Source organism: Ovis canadensis, chromosome 1, assembly GCF_042477335.2.
Source record: "Ovis canadensis isolate MfBH-ARS-UI-01 breed Bighorn chromosome 1, ARS-UI_OviCan_v2, whole genome shotgun sequence".
Classification (NCBI taxonomy): Eukaryota; Metazoa; Chordata; class Mammalia; order Artiodactyla; family Bovidae; genus Ovis; species Ovis canadensis.
In genome coordinates this window covers 38487402-38493251 of record NC_091245.1, presented here as the reverse complement: position 1 = coordinate 38493251, position 5850 = coordinate 38487402, and the positions used below count along the sequence as shown (strand labels likewise).

At 40.4% G+C, this 5850-nt stretch overlaps 1 non-coding gene across 1 annotated transcript; it reads left to right on the top strand.

The window, feature by feature from the left end:
• The first annotated feature begins 249 nt into the window (after positions 1-249).
• Positions 250-354, top strand: LOC138431561 (U6 spliceosomal RNA). Its single transcript, XR_011253728.1, has one exon. It is a non-coding gene; the product is annotated as a U6 spliceosomal RNA (small nuclear RNA).
• Positions 355-5850: the final 5496 nt, after the last annotated feature.

The window sequence follows — 5850 nt, the reverse complement described above, 5'->3', positions numbered from 1 at the left end:
GCACATTAGCCTGCTGCCTTTGGGCTCCGAGGCAGAGTAAGAAATATTAATAGAATACCCAGCCTATGGCACCGCGGGTAATTCATTCTATGGAAGCAGGCTGACTTGAGAGGGCTGATGCCTTTCTCCCATCCTAGGGACTTAGAGGGCAGCAACCCATGGTCCTGGTTCCTCATTCCCTGCTTTGACCCCCGAACTTCAGCCACACTCCCATGGACAACAAGGGAGACATCAAGGAGCTCTGTCCTTGTGCTTGCTTTGGCAGAACAGATACTGAAACTGGAATTATACATAAAAGAGTAGCATGGCTCCTGCACAAGGACGACACAAATTTGTGAAGCATTCCATATTTTTATGAATTTATTTACAAAGTGGAAATAATGTCACAGATGTAGAAAACAAACCTACAGTTACCAGGGGGAAAGGCAGTGGGGGAGAGAGAAACTGGGAGGGAGACTCGGATTGACATATACACGCTATTATACATATAAAATAGATAACAAATAAGGACCTATCGTACAGCACAGGGAACTCTACTCAGTGTTCTATAATAACTGTATGGGAAAGGAATCTGAAAAAGGATAGATTCATGTATGTGTGTAATTGATTCACCTTGCTGTATACCTGAAACTAACACAACAATGTATGTACTTCAATAAAACTTTTTAAAAATAAAAAGTAAAAAAATGAAAGTAAAAAAGTGGATATATGTAAATGCATAGCTGATCTGGGGCTTCCCTGGTGGTTCAGTGGTAAAGAATCCACCGGCCAATGAAGGGGAAATAGGTTCGATCCTTAGGAATATCCCCTAGAGGAAGAAATGGCAACCCACTCCAATATTCTTATGTGGGAAATTCCATGGGCAGAGGAGCCTGGTGGGGCTCTCTGGGACTGCAAAGAGTTGAACAAGGCTTAGCTACTAAACGACAACAACATAACTGATTTACTTTGCTGTACACCTAAAATTAACACAACATTATAAATCACCTATACTCTAATAAAAATTTTTTTAAAAGAAAAGAGAAAAGAGCTCTATCTTCTTACTTGTAATTTTATTGTATGATCATTACTTTTCTATGGCTGTATCAAGATAGTCTATTCCTAAAATCTAGTTTTCCCCAATTTTCAGGAAAATATATTACCTCAATGGATGAATTTAACATTTAAAAAATTTCAATTTCTTCCATAATTTCCTCTTAAATCTTTAGGCCTGCTGCTCCTTTTACAGTTTCAAGTCAAGTAAAACAATGCACCATCTTATACAATGGCATCGTAGGTTATTTTCAGTTGAACAGATCATAGCAGTTCATAGCCATGCAAAGAGCTCTGAGGTACTTAGCCCTGCCAGGACCCATGGATTGAATATGCTGCTACCTGCCTTTATTGAGGTCTGGCACCAAAAGTGGCCACTCAGATGATCATGCAGCTCTTGCACCAGCTTTCATGAAGACATTATTCAATAGTTCACCCCATATCTGTCCTATGAAAAACCACAATGTAAAATTAGCTGACAGTTTGGTGTCAGGAACTACTGTGTCTTCTGAAGGACTGAAAAGTGTCTGGCAAATGTAGATATTTACTAGCTTTTATGGATGAATAAATGAGTAGGAGTACATCAGGTTCAGGGTGAGAGAAGACAGAGCATGGCTTGTTTCTTAAAATCAGATACTATATGACACATTGCATGTTCTGTTTTGCTTTGGTTGCTGGGAAGCTTAGCTCTAAATTAATGCTTGATGTAATAACTATATTAACCCAGGTTCCAGTCTCAATCATTGGCCCCCTTCCCAGATACTTTTTTTCCATCATTCTGTTGTACGTGCATTTTTGTTAGCAACAGCTTTAGACTGTTGTAAGATGTATAATAAAGTGATATAAGAGGTCTGAAGTAGGATACACTGTGGTTCAAGTTGGCTGATTGTTGGACAAGTCCCTTTTGTTCTCTATGTCTTAGTTTCCTCATCTATTATGGGGAATGTTGAGTGGATTAGATAAGCAATGCTTAGGAATTGCTCAGCAGAGTGCCTGTGACATCAGATAAATGTTAAAGGTACATAACAACAGTAATAAAAATTAGAACAATACTAATTATAAATACTTACATAAACACTTTGCATCTTCTGATAAAACCATTTTATCACTTTAGTTTATTATCTTGGAATTGTTCCTAATATTAAAAGTGAATATTTAAATAATGCTTATAGTGTGCTAGGCATTTTTGGAGTGCTTTGCATGTTAACTTACACAAACATATGTTTTTGATGTTCATGATGGAAATGTTTTGATCTTGCAACAACCCTCTGAGGTGGGACTATCATTTTCCCTATTTTTCAGGTGAGACAACTGAAGCACAGAGAAGTCAACTTATTTGCTCAGAATCATAGAGACAGTGAGTAGGAAAGCTGAGATTCACCCTCAAGCAGCGCAACACTAGAGTGCACTCTGCTTCCAGCCACTATTTATTAAGCACTCACTACATTCCAGGCTCCATGACAAAGACATTACCCGCAGCATCTTATTTAATCCTTCCAACAGCCACATGAGGTAGGCCCACTGGAAGGTGCCATTTGAAAAAATAAATAACCCATGGCTCTAATACAAAGATCAAATCTGAAACCACTTGGAAATGAATGGAATGGTTAAGATTTATATATTATTTCTTCTCTGACTCTGGGAACCCCTCCTTAATAGAATTCATAGCTGAGGAATCCAGGATTTTATGTGAAAAGAGACTGAAATAATGAACAAGGCCACCAAAACCCTTATAAATATTCATCTTTACTAAAATTAAACCAGTAGAAACTCTACACTCAATAGACCAGCTGTGGCATTTCCCATGCTCAATTAATAACAACTTAGATGCCTGTTGTGCCCCACAACCTGGCTGCAGGGAAAACATGGCAACAGCAACAAGACTTGCAATGATTTACACTTCAGGTTCACACAATGTAAAAATTTTGGCAATGTCGCATAATATACAAATGCATATGTTTGGCCTAGAATTTCTCTGAAAGGCAAATTTAATACCTGAAGGTGAAAAAATTTCAAGGAAGAAAACTAGAAATGGTTTGCTCTGCTCTGGGATCACTTTTCAAGTCTAGAATCCATGGTATGAATCCAGCTGATCCTAAATGTTCAAGACAAACTACTTTGTTCATATCCACCAACCATAAAAAAGAGGAGTCAACTTCTTTAACTACAGGCCACTTGAAATGTTTTCAAGACAGCCTTAGAGTTTTGAGCTGCCACTCAAAGACAAGGCATCCCTGTAGCTCAGTGAGTAAAGGATCCACCTGCAGAGACCTCCGTCGGTACAGCAGATCCAGGTTCTGTCCCTGGGTTGGGAAGGAAATGGCAACTGACTGCATTATTCTTGCCTGGAAAATTCCATGAACAGAGGAGCCTGGCAGGCCACAGTCTATGGGGTCACAAGAGTTGGACATGACTTAGCGACTAAACTACCACCAAACAAAGACATGACTGACTGAGGCCTTAACGAAACAGCTCAGTTGCTGGTAAAGCCAGGTATTTCAATGTGTCATTACTGTTGCCATTTGGCTTTTACAGGATGCAGGCTCTGAAACAGAATGGAGTGTGTGCCTGTGTATTGAGAGCTGGTCCCCTGGTGTCTTCCAAAGCAATCACAGCAATCAAATGACTGTGTTTTAAAGTTACTTTGGAATAGTTTTTATATGCTTATACCTTCCACTCTACACAATTAACTTTAAGTACTTTTTTTGGTTTTATTTCCTTTAAATTCAGCAAAATGGATATTTGCTTACATATACAAAATTTTTGGAAGGGATAAACCATAAAAGTTTTGGAAAGATAAACCACAGAAAAGGAGTTACCTGTGGGGAAAGGATGAAATAGCATGGAGGGGGGCAGGGAAAATGGAAGCAATATTTTTATAGATTTGACTATAGAAACATGTTTATATTTTGTATAAATATAAAAATTAAATTAAGTAAAAAGCAATTCCTAAAACTCAAATGAATATAAATTTTGAAGGCTGCTTCTAACACTTCAGAATTAGGAAGCCCTCAGCAAGTTACTTAATAAGCCTCAATTGACTCATCTGTAAAACTGAAATAATTAAGTGACTATTGGGTTAATATGAAGATTAAATAATTTAGCACATTAAACATACTGAACACAGTGCCTAGCATGAAGCAAGTGTCCAAAGTATATTGGTTATTATTTGTAACCCTAAAACTTGGAATAGAATAACATAGAATCAAGTATCTGTTTATATGAAGGTTCTCCCTGGGATCCTTCTTAATACTGAGATCCTCCAGGATATTTAAACATTTCACTTACAAAAAAACAGCTTTTCAGAAATGGGTCTACTACAACCCTGAGAAGGGGGAGTAGTGGTCTTTACCAGATCAACACAGAGCATTCACTGAGAGCTGGAACTCTCGGGCAGTGCTAATTTCACCTCACTCCAGTGTTCCCTGTACACAAAGGAATTCCCTGCCTCCTTGAGCAGAAAGAAGCTTCTAGAACTTCACAGGCAGAAGAGTAGGGCTTTCACTGGTATGGAAACTGAGACCTGCTGGGCCATGGTCCTTTGAGAGAGGAATGCCTCTTCTAGCCAGTGTTTCTTCTAACGGGTTCCTTCTCCATTACACGCATGCATGAGCGTCAGTCCTTTGTGAATCTGAGTGTGTCAGTGCGTGGCTGGCCGAAACGTTCCTGAGAGCTGTTTCTACCTTAGGCTGTCTAGCAATAGTTAAAGAAAGAAAGAAAGAAAGAAAGTAAAGTTGCTCAGTCACGTCCAACTCTTTGTGACCCCATGGACTGTAGCCTACCAGGCTCCTCCCTCCATGGGATTCTCCAGGCAAGAGTACTGGAGTGGGTTGCCATTTCCTTCTCCAGGGGATCTTCCCAACCCAGGGATCTAACCTGGGTCTCCCTCATTCCAGGCAGACGCTTTAACCTCTGAGCCACCAGGGAAGCCCAACAATAGTTAACTACACATCAAAGTGAATTTGAGCCATGCAAAAATGTCCCACTAAATCCAGACTAAATGAGTTTAGATCCAACTCATACGTTCTTTGCCTGGATTCTCAGAAACCCCAAAACTCCCAGCACAGTGGAGAGTAGTATGAAGGTGTGGGAGAGGGGTTGCCATGTAAGGAGACAATAGCCTTAACCAACTGCAGTTAAATTATTGTGCTTTTGCAAATTTGTAACAAAGGTATGAATATATACATGAAGTGTCAGGAATTTTGCAAGGAGAGACCTTGTAGTGGGACCTTGTAGGGTGAGCTTTGTCAGAGGTAAATCTGCCTCTGCTTATCAGGAAAGCTCAGTTTTCAGCAGGATTTTCTGGGAAATCTTTTTGAAGAACACAGTCTCATTTCTCAATTTATTAGCCTGTGGGTTGAGGTATTTCCGTGTCCAGTTTTCTAAAAATGGAGAGACTTGCATTTAAAAGCTGAAATCTATGGGTGGTAGCTCACAGGAGGAAGGGGGGTGGCAACCCCAGCTGTGTCCAGAATATCTCTGAGGCTGCAACAGCTGAGGCAGGGGGCAGATCTGAGCAGGGCGGCAGCACCTTAGGGAGTAGATGCACCCCAACCAGGTGGGGGGCCATAATGACCGGAGGAGTTACAAGGTCAAGGATGGCAGAAGGGAAGTTCCTGAAAACCTTCCATCGCCCACCTCCTTCCTGCCCCCACTCCCACTCCTCCATCACGGAGCTATAATTACACTGGACAAGTTGAGCTGGAGAATTTTGGATGTGTTCCCATTATGGCTGTATTGATATCCCCTCTGTTATCATGCCTCAGGCCCCCAGCCAGGAGAAGCACCTGGTTAATTCCATTTTTCACTAAATCCTTA